The sequence below is a fragment of the Talpa occidentalis genome, unplaced genomic scaffold (genome assembly GCF_014898055.3).
Source record: "Talpa occidentalis isolate TD23 unplaced genomic scaffold, MPIMG_talOcc4v2.1 talOcc4.16, whole genome shotgun sequence".
In the NCBI taxonomy this organism is placed as follows: Eukaryota; Metazoa; Chordata; class Mammalia; order Eulipotyphla; family Talpidae; genus Talpa; species Talpa occidentalis.
The window spans coordinates 49088341-49111542 of NW_023601653.1; the positions used below are offsets into that span (position 1 = coordinate 49088341).

The following is a 23202-nucleotide window of genomic DNA, read 5'->3' on the forward strand; positions in this document are numbered from 1 at the left end:
ATAAATCAGTTTTTCCCTACTGATACTATGTCTGTCTTCTAGCCAATACATATTAATATTAGCCTCATCTTTTGGCAAAGTAACTAAGTGAATTTTTCTTTTGTTTTCAGGGTAAGAATGCTTTAGAAAAGCCAAAAAGTGTCAAAAAAAATACTAGTCATTTCCCTGATGACTACTGAAAAGAAGAGCATGTCACCTACAGGGCTTCCTAATTCAGTTGCCAAACAATTTTAGGGCGATGAATCTCACTGAAGTTTATACCTCAACCCCTTATCGACTGTAAGAGAAATTCTGTGAAATTCAACTCTTTTTATCAGCTGGACTCCATTTATTCTACAAAAATCTCTCTCCTACAGAGAAATTTGAAAATCAGGACAATGAAAATCTATATTGCAAGCATAGAAATTTTGTGACAAAAAGTGGTATAAAGAAGGTCTGTCCCCAATGAGAAAGATCATTATGATATAAAGGTTTTCAAGTTACTAGACATTATAATATTTTATCCTGAGTTAGATACATACATATAATTTCCCCTATCTTTCCTGCTTCCCTCTGTATATAAGGGTTAGGGAAAGAAGTCAGGAGTAATAATTTCTACATATTTAAAAAATTATTAAAAAAAAGGTTTTTCAAAAGATATCATCCTATCTTTCACAGTGAGTCAGACATTGAGTACTGAATAGTTTCTCTCATGTGTGGAACATGAGTAACCAAGGCAAACAAACCAACACATCACAACAACTATAAAAAATATGGTGGTTATCACAGGGGGAAGACATAAGGGGTTCTGAGGAAAGAGCTGGAGGTGTCAATCTGATAGTGTGAGTGGCAGTGGAAATGATAACAATAACATTCTATTTTTAAAAGATACCATCATTTATTGTTGCCCTTAGACAGGTTCATTAAAAGGTTATAGCTCCCTTGGATTCAAGGCTGGGGGAAACGTGCTGTGGACTTAGAGGGAAGGAGAAGAAGGAGGGAAGAAAGCAGAAATGATACTGAATGCAATTTGGTGGGATTATCAAGAGCTGGGATGATGACACACTTCACCTATTTTCCCTTTACCCTCCAGGCAACTGCTCTTCCTACTACATACAGTAGTTTACCAGTGTTTCCTGGTTCTTCTGAATCTGGCTCCACTAATCCAACCCAACCTTGCTTTGCCTTCAGATGGCAGGTCTTCCATCCCTATTGGGTGATCTTTTCTCTCCTTTGCACCCCTCTCTTCCCGTGGGGCTTCATTGACACTGTTCACCTGCCCCCCCGCCCCCAACTCCTGCAACCTGCCTACCCTGGCAGTGAGGATATCTTAACACTGAGCCCAAGTTCTTTATTTGAAATGTCTTCGCTTCCTAGACACCTTGGATTACTTATTTTTTGATTACACATTTTTTTGTTGAACTTCAAAGACCCCACACTGTGATTTCTCCCTTATCTGTTTTCTAATTGCTCTCAAATTTATTAGTTTGATTTCTGGGCTATACTTTTAAATTCTCCAAGGATAAAAACATATCTTAAAAAATTCATGTACTTAACATGAATCTCAGCAGTTCTGGACTTGAATTTGAAATTACATAAATATTGGAAGATGATTGATCTGGCTTTGCCTTGTTGAGAAAAATGCAAGCAAAAATCATTCAATGATGTGAACCATCTATATGAAATGAATTTGTTGTGCCAGAACAAAAGGAATAAAATAAAATGGCTGGGGGCAGGGGGCGGTTAAATGGATATGAGTAAGGAAGGAGTTTAGACAATACAGTACAGTTCATCTTATTTAACTGTTGCTCTAAATCTGGTATTGTAGTCAGTTTTAAAGAGAAACAGATGCTCAGAGTGGTTATGTAACTTGCTAAAGTTTATAAGGTAAATGTGGCAAAAGTTTGATTTGAACCCCTGTCTACTACAATGATAATCAACTTTCAGAACAAGGTGCTATAAAATAGAATACTAAGTGACTAGAAGATCTTAATTTCATTTAAAATTGAAATAAATCAGGAGTGAAAATACCTGGTATTGATTTCAGGTTATTTAAAGCCTGAGTTCAGGTGTGGCAAAGTGAGAGACAGAGAAAGCTTCCTATATGAAGGGGAGGTTGACTTGGGACTGATAAATATGGATGAGGGAGCCACAGGAAGAGTAGGTGAGGTAGGAATAAGGCTGGCATATGTGGAGGGCAGATGTCTAATAGAAAGCTATATTTCTAAGTGAAGAACAGAGTTTGGGGTTGGCACATTGGTCAGCTTCTCTGCATTGTGGCTGTGTATCGAATGAGCTGCAGGTCTGAGTGGCTAACACCAACAACCACCTTTTCCTTGCTCATGAGTCTGCAAACTAGGTATGCCTCTGTTGGCTTTGGCTAAGATTTCCTGTGGCCCCCCAAGACCTGGGTATGGGCCAGGTTCGTGCACCCTAGGGTTGGTGACTACCTGGGGTTGCACTTGAGGGCAAAATGTTGGCAGCTCAGGAGGCCTCCTGAGCTGAGAACCTTACCTCTTATATCCCTGACTCAGAGACAACACCTTGATATTCAGCTCCTGCCACTTTGCAAAACCAAGGGACACGTCAATGTCCAATAGTGGGGTGGGGAAAGATACTGTGCCCAGAGGGGAGTCCTGGCAAGAGGGAGTGCTGGGAAAGGAGGAAGACTGGACAAAATAAACTTGCAGAATAGAAAGGACAAGCCTCGGGCAGGGCACGGAGGGCACGCAGCTCTGGGTCCTCTCAAGGGGGAAAATGCAGAACGAAACCACCTCAGTGTTCCAGCAAGTTCAGACTTATAGCAGACTATATGGTTCAATAGAGAGAAAGGAATGATTGTCCACAGAACTGCTGTTGTGGTAACGGAGGCCTAAGGCCTGGTCACAGGTACAGTCGGAATAAAGAGGAGAGACTGTGTATTAAGAGTACATTTAAAGGTAGAAATGATAGGAAAGATTAAAATAAAAAACATTCCAAAACTGTAGTCTTGTTTGCATTCTGGAAAAACTGTGTTAATCAGGCAGCAATAAAGGAACATGGGCAGGGAACAGGGTTATGAGTTCCCTTAGGGATGGCAGACTTGTGGTGATGGACACTCCAAATGATGCGATAGTTCCCAAAGAAGCAGAACCCAGATAAGAAGTCCAAGATTTGGGAGTCATCTGCGAAGAGATGATGATTATAGTCATCAAAGTGAATCAGATGCCCAAAAAAGGAAGAGGTGTGTTGTGAATGAAGAGTCAATTTATGAATAAAGACTTCAAATTATGAGGCTTATATGAGCAATGTATGTTTTGTATATCTCACCATCTTTGTGTTCAAAAAGTAGGGAGACCAGCTAATGCTTTCAAAGTTAGCCTGCCATTTTTCTTCTGAGTACTCACAAATATATTACTAGGCATCATAAGGTATTTTCCTTGGGCTGTAAGAGTTTTCCGAGGTGTAAATTCTGACACGTGCTAAAACATGGATGGAACCTGAAAGCACTTGCTAAGTGAAACAGGTCAGCCATAAAGACACATACTGCCTGATTTCATTAACACAAGGTGCTCAAATTCATAGGGCCTTGGGGGTGGGGCTGGTGCTGATGCATTTAATGGGGAAAGAATTCCGGTTTTACAAGATGAAAAGACTTAATGGAGATAGATGATGATGATGGTTGCATGATTTTATGAATGTATTTAATACCACTGAACTGTACACTTAAGAATGGTTAAGGGACTACATTTTATGTAATATGTATTTTACCAGAATTAAAAAAAAAATTGAAAGGACTCCACTGTGACTGGAGGCAAAGCTTCCAGCAAGAGCCTTTCTGGTTTCCATGGGGAACAAGGACATCTCTATACATTCGGTCAGATCAGACAGTAGAGAGACCTTCAAGAACAGTTTGCTAGAACAGCAGACTGTCCCCACCACTAAGATCCAGGATCTTGGGATGAAAATAATCCCTGGGCTAGGATTCCAGGGTTAGGAAATATTTCTGACATAATTAGCCATGAAAACTTGAGGATTTTTTCACCAGGACCCGCTCCACATCAGCAGTGACACTGACAAACAGTGAGGGAGACATTTCAGGGAACCAAGGGACAGCGAAGGGTTTCCTGCAGACCCTTTATTCTCTACTCAAAGCATTCATCAGCCCCACTCAGTTGTTGTGTGCCCAAGCTTCATCCCTTTGCTGTGAAGATTCCTTTCATCTGAGGTCTAACAGTCCTGGACTTTGCACCATTCCTTTTTGTCTGGTGGGTGGAGGACAGAGACAATAAGATGACCTCTTCAAAGTGGTGGTAGGAGTTGGAGCTTGTTTGGATTCTTTGATTCTATGTCTTTGAAGATAATGGAGGCCATGCTCCCCTCATGATTCCTTTACTTACTGGAGGCAGGTCCCACGGTCGTTACTCTCTGTTCTCTAATGAAGACATTAAAAGAATGGAAGACGCTTTACAGCTTTTGTGTGAGGCGATATGTGGAATTTCTTTCTGGAAAACAGCATACACAGGCTACAGTGCCTTGCTTGCTGGGTGGCACTGGGGTGGGTTACAGACCTACAAGAGAATTTGCTCAAGAATCTCCTAGATCAGGGCACCAAACCAAGAGTTCCAACATGCCCCATGGGTTGGTGCCACCCACTGCCAAGTGTCACTGTTACATAATAAAAATTTAAGAAACAGCACAAGAGTATGCATGTAATTATGCACATCAACAATGCATTTGTATGTATACCCAAACAGTAAATTAACAGAAACATAAATATTCTTATTGGTCTTTGTTTAAACACTCTCTTTTCTAAGGAATGTTCATTCTAACACTAAGTCCTTCTTCACTTTGAGGTAAAAATGCCCCCTTCTAAAATAAAATTGAAAGGTATATGCTCAGTGTTGTATGACACTTAAGTGTGTGGCTTCTAGACCCCTGTTCTCTTGGCTAGAGCATGACCTTCACCACTTGCTATAAGTGTGGCTTTTCTTTTCTCAATTAACCTTGCTACTCACTGTCAGGACTGTTGTGAGACTTGCACGAGATTATTTGTTTATTAAGGAAATAGTGATAGTGCTGACATTCACCAGGCCTGCTTTGAGCACTTGGCAAATGTTAACTCACTGCTAACAAGCAGGCCATGAAATAGGTGTGGTCTTACAAGTGAGGAAAGGGATGCATCAAGAAGCTAATCAGCTTTTCCAGGTCACATGGCCACTGGGGCAGAACTGGTTTCTCACCAGGGAAATCTGACATCACAGCCAGGGTAAGTTCCTGGCACAGAGTGTGACTTTGACCATCCCTGGAATTGACAAGGGATGTGCTTTTAGATTAAAGTCTTCATTGGGCAAAATACGAATTTTGCTACCTTAATTGTGTTTAAAATTTTAAGTTGGGCCTCCCTAGTGGCCTAGGGGTTAAGTCTCAGCAGTATCACCATGATGGCCTGAGTTTGAGGCCCAGACAGGGAGCTAACCCACATATGGCATAGCAGACATCTCCTGTCTCACCCCCTTAGCAGTAGAACAGTAAATCCACCTGTTCTACTCCCCACTCTGTCTGTGGTGAACCTCTCACCCCCTACACCTCTAGCCTACACCCCAGTTCTTCCATAAATAAATAAATAAATAAATATTTTTAAGAAATAAAATTTTGAGTCTATTAAAATGAAAATTCAAGATGTCACGGTTTTATTTCCTTCCCGAGTCTCTGAGTTCCTAATCTCTAAAGTCAAAGTAATGCTTCTGGTTTCTGGATTACACAGGATTTCTGTGCATATGAAATGAGAAAATAACATGAAAACGGTTTGAAAAATCATAAATGTTCTTACTGATATTGAGACATTTCATTTTTGTATGATGTGGAACATTTCTATGAAGGGCAGTGTGGTGGGTAAGGACCATTTCCTGGGCACCCCTGTATGCTTGTGTACTCATACACATGTGCACACACTCAGAATGATGAAAACTGCCCCAGTATGTTGGTTTAGTGACACAGTTGGGTTTCATACTCTTTTACAAAATATAGCATAGATTTGAAAATCTTCGGATATCAGAAGGTGCCTGACTGCCACCTTTTAAATCAGGGGTGGAAAGTGAGCCTGAAAACCAAGGAATCTCAAGGTCCCATGTGCAAGACAGTGGTGTGGTAGAGCTGAGCATCCAGGTTGCACACATCTGCATGGTTTCACCCGCACAAACACCCAAGGTACCTACGCTTTCATAGAAACTCTAGCTGTACGACTGTGTTAACATTGGCTTAGGCTGGAAGCTATTTTCAGACTCTTTCACAAACTTACGGGAAGTACCTTCCCTTTAAATTTACATTTGATATTGTTATTTTTAAGTACACACATGCAGGAAAACTATTTTTCTTTGCCTTCACTAACTGCCAAGTTTTTAAAATCACATATGCACAAACAATCATGAAATCATATAAAGACACATTTTTGGTTGAGCTAATCTTACACGTAAGAAACAAACAACCCAATTCTCATCTGATTGAAATGCTGGGCCTGAAGTCTCTTTCTAGCAAAGCCTAAGGGTTCACAGGCTTGGGTGAGGAGACTGAACCTCCTGGGGCTCCAGTGTGAGCTGTGGCAAAATCAATAAACAAATAAATAAAGTAAAGTAAAGACCAGAGGCCCTGGGGAGAGTTGGGGCTCCCTGTCCCTTTGATGAGTAATGAATGTGGCGACCACAGAGACTTGGACAGGCCTAGGATCTGCAAATCTGCAAGCTGACTTCCCAGTAGGTCTGTGTAACACCACAGAGATTTACTTGGGTGGAGGACTGAGCCATAAGGAATGAATAAGAGGGGGGGATTCGAGCAGAATACAGGGTGTTTGGAAAGGAAGACATGATAGGGACTACTGTAAAGCACCCCTCCTCCCTACCCCCATAGTATGTGTCTAAGGCTTGAATCCCCAGAGTCTCTTGGGCAAGATGACTGAATATCTCTGCTGAACTCTTGAGAAGACAACTTGAGTGCAAAGAGGCCCACCTGACCAGACCATGTGTCTCCACATGGCTGCACTGTCCTGGGTGGTCCCAGTGCTTCAGAAATACACATGTACTAAACAGAACAGAAGCTGGCTCTTATACCTTGGCCTCCTTACACCACCCCAAATCCTGCATGTTTTCTTAAATATGGGACATGGGATTAATTAAGTTCCTTATGAGCCTGCTGTCAAATGTGAGAGGGAAAGAAGAGAGATAGGAGGGACCCCATAAGCACTTGTGGATCCAGATGTCATCTGGGCAGCTGTGACCCAGCCTCACAGGCCAAAAGTAGAGCTGCATGGCCAGGGAAGCAGAAAGGCAGACATGTTGCACCTTGCTCTGTGACAGCAGCTAGTCCCCAGTTCCAATTTGTTCCTTGTTTACAATGAAAAATGTTTGGAACATGAATATAGACCTCATTTTAAACAGGACTTGCTTTTTCACTCTTGTATATAGGGGTCAAGAACAAAAACAGGATTTCCTTTTTCTCACTTTTGCTAAGAGAGGCTCTTCCTCATGTCTATAAAGAAGGTATGAGTGCCTGTTGAGTAGGTCACCCAACTCATCCTTTGTGTATTTAAAGCACTTTGTGGGGCCTCACTGGTGGTGCATAAGCAATGTACTATGAAGCAATCCACAGCCTCTGCAGCACAAGTTCAATCCCCGGCCAGCCAGAAAGAAACCCACATGGCGAAGCAGACCTCTCCTGTCTCGCCCACTGCTCCCCTCAGCAGTGTATTTCAGTCAGTCTGCCTGTTCTGTTCCCCACTCTGTCTCTGATGAATCCTCTCACCCCCTGCATCTCTGGCCTGTACCACAGCTCTTGTATGCATAGATGAATAAATCTTAAAAAAATAAAATAAAGCACTTTGGGACTCCAAGAAGTTGTCAATAATTCTTCAGAAAATGCAACGACATACCTAAGACCATGACTCTTTTGTGAAAAAGTGAGAAGAGGGAGTTTGGTATAAGAGGGAGCCAAGCTGAAGCTACACAGTGGTCTTTTAACCTCTTCTGGGGGAGCCAGGCTTGCCAGGCCTTTGCTCTGTTCTGGAAGTGTGTGCAGGAGCCTGGGGGAAAGGATCTGTGTTTAGTTGCTCTAGTCATGAGGTTTATCCCTTAACTCATCTAATAAGAGGAGCCATGGGAGCTGAGGGAATAAAGAAAAGAGACAGAAAAGGAAAGATTTTTGAAAATTTCCAACTTCTGAGATTAGAAGATGAAGATGAATATTGAAACTGAAGAGGAAGAAATGAAATGTAAAACAATCACGCTCTACTGACTCATCTGGCTTTGCTTTTGCCCTCCACTTACCAGTATCAGCACACACGTGACTTTCAAACTTTATCCCATTTTGAAAATGACTCTTTGTTTTGGTAACTAGTTCTATTTCCTAGGACACTGATCTTCTCAATATATAAGAAGTGAAACCCATTTTTTCTCACTTGCTTTTTTAAATATTTTTTTTTGCTTTGCCATTGGTTTATATACTTTATAAATTTCAGAAGTATAGCCTCACACCTCAGAGTACATACAAGCCCCACCGAACCCATCACTGAAGTCCTAGTGGCATCAAACCATCAAATAGAAACCTCTACTCTTTTCCTCAGCCCCCAGCCCCTTCCTCTCTGATAACCATACTGTTGACAGGGTCTAAAAGTTATTTCTGTTGTGATTTCTTTTTTCATTTGCTTTGATTACTTATATTCCACTTAGGAGAGGAAACATCTGTTATTTGACTTTCACTTTCTGGTTTATTTCACTAAGCATCATCCTCTCCAGCTCAAACCACATTGTTGCATTTTAAATATCCAAGTAGTATTCCATTGAATATATATACCACAACTTTACCTAGTCATCTGTCAATAAGCATTTACATTGTTTCCATAACTTGGCTATTGTGCTGTGAACACTTATCTATTGTGCTATTGTGCATGGATCTTTCCATATTAGTGTTTTCATATTCCTGAGATGAATACCTAGGACTAGTATGTAGGATCATGCAACATTTTTAGTTTTTAAAGGAATATCCATACTGTTAAAATTCACACTGTAAAAAAAAAATGACGATATTTTAACCTACATACAGGGCAATGTTCTTCTCCACTCTTCAGAGCATGCCTGGAAACAAGAAACATATTTGCTTATAAGAAGCAAGTTACAGTTCCCATAGTTCACCACAGGGCCTCCCAGCTCTAGGGCACATAGTGAAGTAAGATGTTTTCCAGAGAAGAGGAGGAGCCTGTCCCAGGCCTGAAAGAGAAATGTCATGAGAGGAAGCCTACAGTGCAGGTTTGGGAAGGAAAGTAGCCTTTACTCCCTGGAAGACTGCCATAGTGTCTGCCATGGAGTGTGGAGATAATGGAGCAGTACAGATGTTGTTTACTGCTACCTCTGGACTAAATGGTATCATTCCAGAGGCATATGCAAAAGGTGTCACTCACACAAATATTTCATCCACTGCCACTGGGAATGCAAAATCATTTGAGGTAGTAGGAAGGGACTGACGGGATCTTTATAGACCATAGATACAGAAGAAGTTGCAATATAAATACCTTGGGGAACCAACATGACTTGGAGGGAGGAAGTGATTGGTATTAACTCCTCTTTAATAACGGTAGAATTGTTACATGGAGGCAAGAAAAACAGAGGGGGTCAAGGCACTAGATGCCCAATTACAGGAAAGAAAAAAATGCAGAACTACAATGCTCTAAGATTCACTTCTTCATCCGCCATGAGCCCTCAGATACGAAATTTCCCATGTCTGGGGAATCATGCACACCTTTCTTTTATTGGGCCAAGGTTAGGAGACAAATATGATAAGGGAAAATATACTGAACATTACTTAATGAGAAGTATGTTGTAGTAGTTAAGAGTACAGGTTCTGCTTCCTTAACATAACATAAATCTATAAAAGTCATACAGCAAATATCTTACTTAATGAAGAAATATTAAGAGCCACAATATTGAAAATAAGAAAAGGGACTATCTTTTCAATATTGACCTAGACGTCTTCACCAGTATTATTAGCCAATCAAGCTAGAAATAGGTAATGGAAGAGAATAAGAAAATTTCAATTTTTTTTGAAATTAAGAAATATGTTTATAAATAATCTATAAGTCAAAAAAGAACTCACAATGGAAATTAAAAAAAAATCATATTAAGTTTTATGGGCTAGGTAGTGATTACAAAGAAATTTATAGTACTAAGTGCATGTATTATAAAATGGAGACTAAAAATCAGTGTACACACCTCAAGAAGAAATTAGATATAATGATGTAGAAGAAAGAAAATAACAAAGACAGCAACACACATTAATGAAATAAAATGAATTTTAAAAAATGTAAATGTAAAAAGAAAAAAGTCAAAGTTTGGTTCTTTAGAAAGACAACCCAGCTGATTAATCTGCATCAATACTGTTAAAAGAGGATGAAGGCCAGGGAAGAACAGAGAGGGAGACAGGGAATTACTAACATCAGGAGCAAAAGAGGAATCATCAGAGCAAATCCTATAAATATTACAAACACACTAGTAAGACATGATTACCAATTTCATGTGAAAAAAAAGAAGTAAGGACATGGGCAAATTCTTTTTTTTTCCCCAAATGGACACATTCTTAGTAAACCTCCATTTTTTTTAAAAAAGAGAATAGAAAATCTGAATAGCCATGTAACTATTGAGTACATAATTAAAAACCTTTTGAAAAAGTACTTTAAGGTCAGAGATGGCCTCACTTGTGAATTCTATATAATACTTAAAAATGAACAAACACCAGTCTTACACAAACACTTCAGAGATTAAAAAGTGGGAATACTTCTGATTTCATTTTATGAGTTCATTTCATTTTATTTATCAGCTTGGATGCCATACCACAGTGAAGGCATTTCAAAAAAGAAATACCGATCTCTCAAAAACATAGAGGTAAAAATTTTGAAGAACTTTTAAGCACTGAAATATAAATAAGAGAATACCTCATAACCTGGTTGGACTTTTACCAAGAATGCAAGCTTGGGGAACTCTGGTAATCAATCAACATATGTTAATGCACTGAGAAACGCCTAAGAGAGAAATAGCCCAGTTGCCTCCAAAGTGCAGAAGTACCTTTAGTATGACTCAACAGCAGTTGAATATTTTCTCAGGAAACTCAGACTAAATAGGAACTTTTTAATCAGATAAACAGATGCACATACATCATATAGCAAACACATATGCAGAAAGCTTGAGACTGAGCATGAAACGTCGATGCCCTGAAGCAGCACTTCTATTCAGCAATTCACTGAATAAATCCCTAGACAACTTAAAAAGCAAGATTCTTAAAATACGTAAGAATCACAAAATAATTATTTAGATAGGACATAATTGTGTAGATTAAAAAATCCAGAAACATCCATAGAGAAACTACCTAAAAGGAAAAAAAAATTCACAAAGTTGTTGAATCCAATGTCATTTGCAAAAATCAATTGGACTTTCACATGCCAGTAGAAAAAAAAGTTAATACACTGGAAATTAGAAACATTATTGCAAGAAACCAAGATAAATGGAGAAATACAAAGTTATAAATTGTAAGATTCAATGTCTTAAGAGATGTTAATATTTCCCATATTAATCCACAGATTTAACAAAATCTGAATCAAAATAGCAACAAATTTTGCTGTGAAAATTGGTAAAATATTTTTAAAAGGAGTATAGAAGTACAAAGAACCAAGGACAGTTATGATAACCTTGTATATAAAAAAGAACAAATGTGGATTATTCTACTAGATAACTAGAACTAGTATTGAGATATAGAAACTAAAACAGCGTGGTATTAACATAAGGATAAACATTCTGATCAATGGAATAGATTACAAAGTCCAGAAATATCCTACATTAGATTAACAGCAAAGGTGACAATGAAGTATGATGAAGAAAGGAATATTATTTTCAATACATGATAAAAAGCAAAACTGTACACATGCATACATAAATGCAATATATCTTGATGGATTCCAGATCTAAATACAAAAAAAATAAGCAAAAATTTTTTAGAAGAAAAATATAAAAAGGACTTCAACATGCTATAAAGAAAAAAACCGATAAAGTACATTATTCTAAAATTTTTAAATTTTTACTCACCAGAATACATGATTAAGAGAGAAATAGAGTAAAAAGGCAGCTTGTAGAGTGAAGATAATTGTGATACTTTTATTTGATGAAGGAAACACACACACACACACACACACACACATTTTCTGAATACATAAAAGAATGTAAAAACTGCTAAAAATCGGGCCTCCCGTGGTGGCGCAGGCGGTTGAGCAGCACACTGTGAAGTTGTCTGCAGGCTCTGCAGTGCCGATTAGATCCCAGCCGGCCGGAGAGGGTGCCACATGGCACAGCAGACCTCTTCTGTCGTGCCCACTGCTCCCCTCAGCAGTGTATTTCGTCAGTCTGCCTGTTCTGTTTCCCGCTCTGTCTCAGGTGAATCCTCTTACCCTCCCGTGCATCTGGCCTGTACCCCGGTTCTTGTATAAAATAAATACATAAATCTTCAAAAAAAAAAAAAACCTGCTAAAAATCAGAAAGGCCAAAAAAAAAAAAAAAAAAACAATGATTTAAATGGGCAAAAGAATTGAACAAGCACTTCACAAAAGAGGCCAAATTTATTCATCCTGATGAAAATTTCAACTAGCACCAGCATGGCCACAATGCAAAAGATGGTAAATATCAAGGGTTGACAAGGATGTGAAGCAATTCAAATTTTCATACACTGCAGACAAAAATTTAGATTGGCAGATATTTTGCATAACTTTTGGCAATCTTTTTCAAAGTTAAACTTGCACATAATCTGACTGAGCAATCCTACTCTTAGGCATATATCCAACAAAAAAGCATGGACAATAAAAACTATAAGCATACTATAATGTTTATACCTTCCCTGTTAGGAATAGCCCACACTTCCAAACTACCAAAATGTCCATTAATAAAAGAACAAAAAATAAATTATGATATATTTTTTGCAATGAAACACTATGTGATGATGAAGGCAAATCCAGAATTTTACATTGTATGGATTTATTTTATAAAAATAATGTGAAACATTTTTATAATAAGCATGCTATATTTATTCCATTTATCCTTATTCCTTTTATGTAAAACTCAGAAACAGGAAAAATCAGTGCAGCCAGAATTGGGAAAAACGGTTGTCTTCCGGATGGGGAAGCTAGAAATGGGAAGGGAGCAAGACAGGACTTTCTGTGGCATTGGTAATGTTTTCTTTGTGGATTTGGACAGGAGTTACCTGGTGAGCACATACACCTGAGTATTCACTGAGCTGTACATTTACAATTTCTGCACCTTTGTGTATGTGTGTTATACATCATTAAAGTAGTGAGTGATTTATATTTCATTCGAAACCCCAACAAATTTCTTTTCTCATAGAGTCTTTGGCTAAGTTAGTGAAAATAAAAGTTGACTGATTTATGCATTAATTTACAAAAACTTTTTTAAACCACATCTTTAAGGATGAAACCTATTTCTCTTTTTTCTGCCAAAGCAGGATTTTCCATTACCGCCTGCTGCTATTACATTAGAGAGTTGCCATTTCAAACACTACTGGAAGGTTCCATTTCTACTTGCAGCTTATTTAAATTACAAATTTAGACTCTTTTAATTACCAAAAAGCCCCCTTGTGCCCTTTATAGGCATCTGTCAATTCTCACCATTTTTAATGGGGAAAAGTTGTGTCTTAAAGTTTATTTTGCTGGAAAGTGGACATAGGAAGTTGGGATAAGAAGCATTTGTACTCACTCATATCTGGTATTCCCTAGGAGGTTAGGATTGCTGAGTGAGCAAGCTACATAAAACGAAAATCAGTCCTCTGAACAACCTCTTCATGTGCAACCAAAATGGCATAAAGAAACACCAGTTCTCTCTCAGGTGGAACTTCAGGACACAAACAAAGTTTACAGAATCAGGGCTCGCAGAAGTGAGGGTATTCAGGCCACTTCCACCCAAGGGAGGTAGTCTTCACAGAGAAAGGTCAAATGTAGCTGAAAATTTACAATCTTGGTGAAAAATAACTTGATTTCTCTATTCAAACTTAAAATCTACCTTTAACTTACTTTAATTCAGTCATACTTTGTTTATTTTTATCTTTATACTCAACCCAAATGGCATCATTTTCCCTTTTCATACAAACTAAGCTGTTTCAATGATTGTAGTAGCATCATTTTATGACTTTGCCTAATGTGGCCCGAATCTCCTTTAACTAGCCTGCTATTTCGACTCCCTCCTTACAGTGGTGAAAGGAATTCTTAGACACAAACAGATATACTTGGTTCATGTTTATAGGAGCATTATTCACACTATCTTGAAGGGTAGAAGCAAACCAAGTGTCCATCAAAAGCTGAATAGATAAAACATGTTATAAACATATAGCAGAATATTATTCAGTTATAAAAAAGGAAGGAAAATCTGAGTTATGCTACAGCATGGATGAACCTTAAAGATATTAAGATAAGTTAATAGGCCAGTCACCAAAGAGCAATCATATGACTCCCTTTATTGGAGGACTGGAGAGAAGCCAAATTCATAGGCTCAGAAAGTGTAATGGTGGTGGTGAGGGTTTGGGGGAGGAAGGACGGGGAGTTATGTTTAACAGACAAAATTCAGTTAGAGATGAAACAGTCTAGAGGTGGAAGTTGGTGAAGGTCACACAACAATGCGAATGTACTTAATACACACTTAAAATGGACAGGATAGTAAAATTTATGCTATGTGTATTTTATCTAAAAAACATTTTTAATAAAAAATAATTCTTAGGTTTTACTCCCTCAAGAACTCCTGGCTGTTGTTTTTGGTCACTTTTGTTCCTGATTTTCTATTCTATTTGTCCCCAATCTTTCTGTCTCTTCATACACGCCCCTGCATTTGATTTTGGACATTTCAGTACATCCCCAAACACAAAGTGCCAAACATGTTACCTGTGGAATCTAGAAAGGCATCTTTTGTTGTCTAGCAGAAATGTCCCAATTCACAGGTTTAGTTATGTATTATCCCCATAAACAGACAGCTTTGAACCAATTGTTTCTTAGACAATGGGACAGAATACACCGAAACAAAGAACAGTGACACTAATGCTATTGTTAGAGGCACAGGAAGCTACCCAATTATCTGTGCTAGGGTCCAGAGCGAATATGACTTAAAAATTTTTTTTAAAAATTCAATAAAAAATTTAAAAAAGAATTATTTTCTGGCTCTATATGAACATGTAAAAATCATGTCACCATGAAATATCTTATTTAAATATTCAATCCAAATAAAATCAAAAATCAATAACCATGACTCTATTTTCTAAGTTGTCTTCTATTTTTTTCTATTTACAAGTAAATATTGTACCATCCAACTCCTGCCCCAGTATTTGCTTTCTCTCATTCTCATTCTCTCCTTTTAATTCTCTCCTTAGAATAAAATCCAAACCCTTGGGCCTAGAATATAAAGTTTGTGACAATCCTGCCTCAGATTATTTTTCGTAACTTGTCTCTCCTTGTAGGACCATCACACCCAAGATCCTCCATCTGCCCCACACCACCTGCCCTTCAGATCGGTTACGGAGCTTCTGTCATCTCATTACCTCTTTACACATGTCTTATCCTGTGATCAGGATACCTTCCTTCCCATCTACATGTGAAAACTTTCTATCCATCTCTGAGACATCACCTTCTCTGCTGGACACACTGTGCTTCTTTCCCTACTGTGCCCAGTTAGTTCCAGAGACCTCTACATGGTCCTCAGTGATTCTGAGACTCTTTGCATGTTCAAGTACAGTGTCCCATGTGGCCATTGCCTGTATGTATGTGTCAGCTTTTTAGACTAGAAGATTCTCCAGAATGGTGTTATGTCCTCTGTCCCAGCATCTAACATGGTACCTTAGAGCATGCTGTCAGATGCTTATCTGAATAGCCGGGTGAATAGTAAGTGGAAAATGACCAGAAATAAAGACATATACAATCATTATTATGAATTTCATCATTATTAACATATAAATCATTATTATGAATTTCAAAGACAGAACACTGGTATATGTGTGCAGGGGTAGGGACGAAGGTAAAGTTTATTTCAAAGAGAGAGAGCAGGGTTTTATTGTGACGTCAACCCCATTTACAACTTAAAACCACTTACTCTGCTTTGTATCTGCAGAACAGGGCCAGCAAACATTGCCCCCAGGAGTGCCGTGGAATCAATTCACATCACTTAGTTGCTTCAAAGTGTAAAGGTATTACTTTGCATTTACTACATGAAATAAAAATAATGTTGTCCTCTAGCAATTTTTTAAGAGAAAAGAATCCCTTTCTACACAGAAAATTTGTGGTAGGAAAGTAACTAGAATTGTTTCCACTTACAATGCTTTTAAGTTAGATCCCTGGAGCCATTTGGCCTGAGATATAAAGGTGGGAAGAAACTTACTTTTATGCACATGCATGCTCACACACAGTACCCTCTCTTATGTCAACCAGGCAATGACAAGTTACTTGGATGGTTAAGTCGAAATTAGTCCACCAAACAAAATTGGGCACTGTGTTGGAGAGCATTAGGGCTGCTGGGTTTTAAGGTTTGCCTTGGCTTGAATTCATTGTAACACTACCCACCTCTCTTCAGTTGCAGTATTCTAACGAGGTCACCTAGATGCTGTGAAACAGATGTGCATTGAAGGGAAGAGGAAGTAGGTGGTGTCCATTGAAAAGTGATAGCCATGGCAGAGGGGAAAGCTGAACACTATGCAGCATTATTGGGAGGACAGACAGTCCTAGCTCTCCAGGAACTGCAGTCTCATTAAGATCTTCAGCCTACAGTGGCCAGAGAGCCTAGTGGTGATCGCTGAGGTGCTAAGGTCAGACTGCTTGTGACTCTCAGCCCTGCACTTAAGAGCCATGTGCCCTTGGACAAATTGTTTAGTTATTTATCTTCTTATCCATAAAAACTGGAATAATAATAATGCCTACTTCATATGGTTCTTGGGAAGGTTACAGGTGTCGGTCTATGGAAAGACTGTCAAACAGGTCACGACTGTCTTCATGGAGAATGATACCATTACTGATCTAGGGTGGAAACTGACCTGACCTAATATTCTGACAGGGGAGGAGTGATCAGGGCTTCATCAATGGGCTGGAAAACCACTGAGCCAGAGAAGAACCGCACTTCAGTCAAGAAGAGAAACAGCAAAACCACCAAATGCAGTCCCACACCATCTTTGACATTCCTGAAAGTGCACTTTACCCAAGAACACTTGTGCTGTGGCCTGGGAGCTAATGAGGCATCTTTAAAGCAGTTTAACAGAGCTGTTACTCCATGATGCTGGACTTCCATGTTAGGCCTCTAGCTTCCTTCCTTGGCTCTTCTTTCCCTGCATCTTCAAAAACCTTCTAAACTTGCACTTATCACCTCTTTCTAAAAGGATTTATACTAATGAGGATATTGTTACCTGATCATGTCAACCATCTGTTTTGTGATTCACAGTGTATATGTTACAAATACACCTTCTGATGTGACACTGCAATGTCTACTAAACTCGTCACTGATTGGCAAGAACAGAAATCAGCAATTTGAATCCAGAAGTTTTTAGATTTACAAACTTATTTTTAGGAGTTTTTAATAATATGAATAAGGCTCCATGCTACAGTATTGCTGCAGCAGTTTGTCTGTCACTGATAGCAAAAGAAGTTGTGAGCAATTTCAGCATTCGACTTCTATATTTGCCCTTACTCCTACAAACTTTGTGAACAATATTATCTCCACCACATTCAATAAATACAAAAGCAATAAGAGTTTCACAGTGCTATTTAGAAGAGGAATTCCATTTTAATATAGAAGTAAGTGATCTCAACTGCCCAGTCCTGTGCATGTTTCCTGAGTGGAAGCTGGAATCCAAGCAGACACAGTCCCCTGGACTGAGGAGGAACAGAACAAGAGCCCAGGGGCTGCAGCAGAATCTGAAAGGAAAGCCCCTCCTAAAGGAAACCCCAGAAGTCACATGGGATTCTCAGTGGGTCTTTGTCTGAGCAGAGACCTCCACAGGCACAACTGTTACATCTTTCCAGCTCACTGTCTTACTAATGTTTTTGAATATCCAGAAAATAGTACATCTGGAACATTCTTTTATAACCTAGGTAATTTTTCTAAAGTATATTTCTCTGGTTGTTGTTTATAATAGTCTTTGTCATATTTTCTTTTGTTGAAACTTTCTGTTCATGGCTTACTTTCAATATCTGATATTCTAAAATCTATGTCTGTTCAAGAATAAAATGGGATGAGTAGAAAGGGTGATTTGGAGCACAGGCAATAGAGTCTGTCATTTCAAAACACTTCCTCAGCATGTTTGCTGTGCCTTTCTTTGTAGAACGTTTCTGTTCATCTTGCTGGAATTCCTTTCTTATTTCCCTTAACACACTTGAGTAAGCAGATTGCACAGAAAGAAGCTCCCCTAACCTTCATGATGCCAAGTGTGCCCTTCTATTTGGTGACTTACTGTTTAGTCTCACTCTGTAGTGGATATAAAACCTACAGTTGACTATTAAACCTAGCATGGGGCTCAGGGTGCAGGTGAGTGCGGGGTGGGGGCGGGGTTAGAGGTCTTCACCTGTGTAGTCAAAAGTCTATGGATAAATTTGTCTCCCCCCCCAATTTAAAAACTAATAGCCTGCTGCTGACCAAAAGCCTTGCTGATAATACAATTGATTAACATATATTTTGCATGTGGTATGTTATTATACACCATATTCTTACAATAGCATGAGCTAGAGAAAAGGAAATATTATTAAGAAAATCATAGGAGGGGGTTAAAAAAACATAGAGATAATACACTTATAATAGTACAATACTGTTCAAAATCAAAAATTTATGGGAAAAAACCCTTAAAATTCATTGATAAGAAGACAAGCAAAACAATTTTTAAGAAGAAATTCACATATGAAATATAGTTATATGTGGTATAGGGTTAATAAGCACATAGAACAGATCAATATTCATCAAAGAAATAGATATTAAATTTACAATGAAACACCACTGCACACCTATTAAGATGGTAAGATTAATAAATGACTGACAATACCAAGTTTTGGCAAAAATGTGGAAAAACAGAACTTCTCATAAAATTCTGCTGGCACAATCACTTTGGAAAACAGTTTGCTGTGTCCTAAAGTTAAATATATACTTTCTGAATGACCTAGTGATTCCACTTCATATTCACTCAAGAAAAAGAAAAAATACGTTCATAGAAAGACTTACATATTCACAGTAGTGCTATTCATAACGACCCAAACTGGAAACAACCAAAATATCCAACAATAAAAGAATGGTTAAACAATTAATGATACATCCATATAATTAAATACTATTTAAAAATATGAAGGAATGAACTGTTAATACAACAACAACATGGATGAACCATGAAAACATGGTGCTGAGTAAGAGAAGATACAGAATATACCATGGGTCTCTACCCATTAAATTCTAGGGAAGAGAAACCTAACATCATGATAGGTCAGTGATGACTGGAGCCAGGTGAGGAATAAGATTTACTAGGAAACAGTACAGGGCAGTATTTGGGAAGTGATATAAATGTTTTGTTTTTTTGCTGGTAGTTACAAGTATCTATGCTTATGAGTCCAAAACTCACTGGACTGCAAATTAAAAATGCAAGCTTTTTGTTATTTATAAACCAACTCAATAAAAGTTGATTTTAGTTTAGTTTTTTTTTTTTTTTTCTTTCGTGTGTAGAAGAACTAGGGTGTAGACCAGAGGTGCAGGGATTTAAAGGATTCACCAAAGTGGGAAGTAGAACAAGTGGATCTACTAAACACTCTGCTAAGGGGAACAGCTGGCTAGACAGGAGAGGTCTGCTGCACCTATGGGTGAGCTCTCTGGCCAGGAATGGAACATAGGCCTTAGTGGTGATAGCTCTGAGACTTAAATCCTAGGCCACCAGAGATAATCTTATTGATAAGATTAAGTGTGGCAGATATCTCTTGGTAGCTTTGATTTGCATTTCCTTGATGATTTGTGACCTCGAGCACCTTTTCATACACCTGATGGCCATTAATGGAACATCCTTTTTGGAGAAATTTCTGATCAAGTCCCCACACCTGTTAGGATGGCTATTATGACAAAAGAAACAAAAGACAACAGGTGTTGCCAAAGACATGCAGAAATCAGAATCCTTGCTCACTGTTGGTGGGAATGTAAAATCATGCAGCTGCTCTGTAAAACAAAATACAGGCTCTACAAATAAAAGAAACAAGAACCACCATTTAGCTTAGAAATCCCACCTCTGTGTATAGGTCCAAAAGAACTGAAATCAAGATCTCAACCAAGTTTCTGCACTCCCACGTTCATTGCAGCACTCTTCATAACAGCCACGATCTGGAAACAACCAAACAGCCATTGACAAGTAAATGGATTTAAAAAAAAAAACAAAAAACAAAAAACATTGCATATACATACAATTCAGTACCAGACTAAAAAACAACAAGGAAATCTTACCACTTCAGACAACATGGATGCATGGATAAACCTGCAGAACTTTATGCTAAGTAAAGTAAGCCAGTCTCAGAAGGACAAATACTGTATGTATATGAGGCGTGTATAATAGCCAAGTTCAAACAAGTAGAGAACAGACTGGTGATTGTCAGCAACTGGGGGAGAGGAAATGAGTTATACTTCCATGCTTATAAAGTTTCAGTTATGCAAGAGGAATAAGTGCTGGAGATCTGCTCTACAATACTGTGATTACAGTTAACAATTCTGTGTCCTGCACTAAAATTTTGTTAAGAGGGTAGATCTCATGCTAAGTGTTCTTACCATGAAAAAAAAAAAAAAAGTAGTGGCCACAGGAACTTTTATTTTTATATTTTTAAAAGATTTATTTATTTATGCATACAAGCTGGGGTACAGGCCAAAGTGTGGCGGGTGAGAGGATTCACCAGAGACAGAGTGGGGAACAGAACAGGCAGATTGGCCAAAATACACTGCTGAGGCAAGCAGCGGACAAGACAGGAGAAGTCTGTTTCCCATGTGGGTTGCTCCCTGGCCAGCCCGGGATCAAACTTGTGCCACAGTGGCTGCGTATTGCTTCATAATACGGTGCTTAATCCCCTGTGCCACCAGGGAGGTCCAACAGGAACTTTAAGATGGAAGTGATGGATATGTTTATAACTTTGATTGTGATGATAACAGCAGAAGTATACATATATGTCTGAGTCCATCAAATGACATTTATTAAACAGGCAAATCGATTTTTTTGTTTATCAACTCTACCTCAATAATGCTATTAAAAGATCAAGTGCAGGGGCCTCCCTGGTGGCGTAAGGGGTTAAGCACCACACTATGAAGCAATCTGTAGCCTCTGCAGCATGAGTTCAATCCCCGGCCAGCCAGGAAGCAACCCACATGGCACAGCAGACCTCTCCTGTCTCACCCACTGCTCCGCTCAGCAGTGTATTTCAGGCAGTCTGCCTGTTCTGTTCCCCACTCTGTCTCTGGTGAATCCTCTCAAACCACCCCCCACATCTCTGGCTATACCCCAGCTCTTGTATGCACAAATAAATCTTTAAAAATAGATAAATAAATACAAGATCAAGTGCAGGACATGGATCAGCACATTGCTGTTGGGAGTACACATTTTACAACTGTGTTGAAAATAATTTGAAATTATCTTATACATTTGAAAATCTGTATATCCCATTACAAAATTGCACTTCAGGATATATACCCTAAATAAATCTGTCCTAAAATTATTAAGGGGGAGTCTAAACCATGAAAAGTCCAGAAAAATCTGAAGAAAATAAGAGGAATTTCCTTTACCAGATATCAAGATTTACTGTAATGAGATATATAAACTAAATGTGTAATATTTGGGTGGAAATAAATCAAATTACAGGATAGAGAATTTAGAAACAGATGTCTGTATATATGGCATAGAATATGATGGTTGTAATTAGTAGTTACTGGAGAAATAATAATATTAATACATGCACATGTATGTTCCTGTGCATGTGAATGATACATTTATAATAAACTTATTATGTGCCAGGCACAATTATAAGCACTTTTATATATTAAGAAATAGTCCTGGGCCTCCCCTGTGGTGCAGCGGTTGAGTGCTGGGTTGCGAAGCTGCCCGCAGCCTCTGCAGCGCCAGTTCAATCCCCAGCTGCTCCCCGGTCACCTGAGGAGGGTCCCGCATGGCGGCAGACCTCTCCTGCCGCCTGCTGCTCCCCTCAGCAGTGTACTTCGGTCCTTCTGCCTGCTCTGCTCCCCGCTCTGGCTCTGGTGAATTCTCTCACCCTCCCGCGCTTCTGACTGTACCCAGTGCATGTATAAACAAAACAAACAAACAAATAAAATAAATAAATAAAAACATGCCTCTATAAAAAAAAAATAAAATAAAATAAAAAAAAAGAAATAGTCCTTATAACAGGCCTAAGAGAGCAGGCACTAAAAAATAATAGTGACATCAGCTAACCTAATTTAGATACTCATGGTAATTTACTAAATTATTTAAGAACAATGTTGAACATTTGTGGCTCATGTGAAAATTATAATTCCCTCACAAGAGAAAAAAAAGACGTAAATAAGTCTTTAAAACATCTTTTATCCCCCATTAAAAACACTGTTTCCAATGAATATACACACAATTTAAGAATTAGTAGACTTCTGTTAGGAGCTTTAACTTATATGATTGTATTGAAAAATAGGTGAGCAAATGGGAGAGAAAGTAAGGCAGTTAGCTGTCTCTAGGGGGTGGGACAGGTTTCTTATCTCTGTGGCTGTCTGTTTTTCATTTTGTAAGGTGTGGTCACATGGCACAGTCTATTCTCTGGATTTAAATGGAAGGTGGACACTATTCTTGTTTTCTTATTTTTTTTAAGATTTATTTATTTTTTATACAAGCACTGGGGTACAGGCCAGAGGCACGGGAAGGTGAGAGAATTCACTAGAGGCAGAGCAGGGAGCAGACCAGGCAGAAGCACTGAAATACACAGCTGAGGGGAGCAGCAGGAGAGGCAGGAGAGGTCTGGTGCGCCATGTGGGAATCTCCCTGGCTGGCCGGGAATCGAACGGGTGCTGCAGAGGCTGCGGACAGCTTCACAGCACTGCGCTCAACCCGCTACGCCACTGGGGAGGCCCGCTATTCTTATTTTCTACATGTCCCTCCACTCTCTCAAGTCCCCCCCCCCACACACACACCTTTCTTATTAGTGTC

The 23202-nt window shown here is 38.9% G+C and overlaps 1 long non-coding RNA gene across 1 annotated transcript in view; it reads right to left on the reverse strand.

Annotated features, from left to right (window-relative positions):
* Positions 1–23202, reverse strand: part of LOC129145974 (uncharacterized) — a 242743-nt gene that overhangs the window by 18304 nt on the left and 201237 nt on the right. The window contains exon 4 of the long non-coding RNA XR_008552240.1: positions 20267–20360. This is a non-coding gene — a long non-coding RNA (uncharacterized LOC129145974). The remainder of the gene's footprint in view (positions 1–20266; positions 20361–23202) is intronic.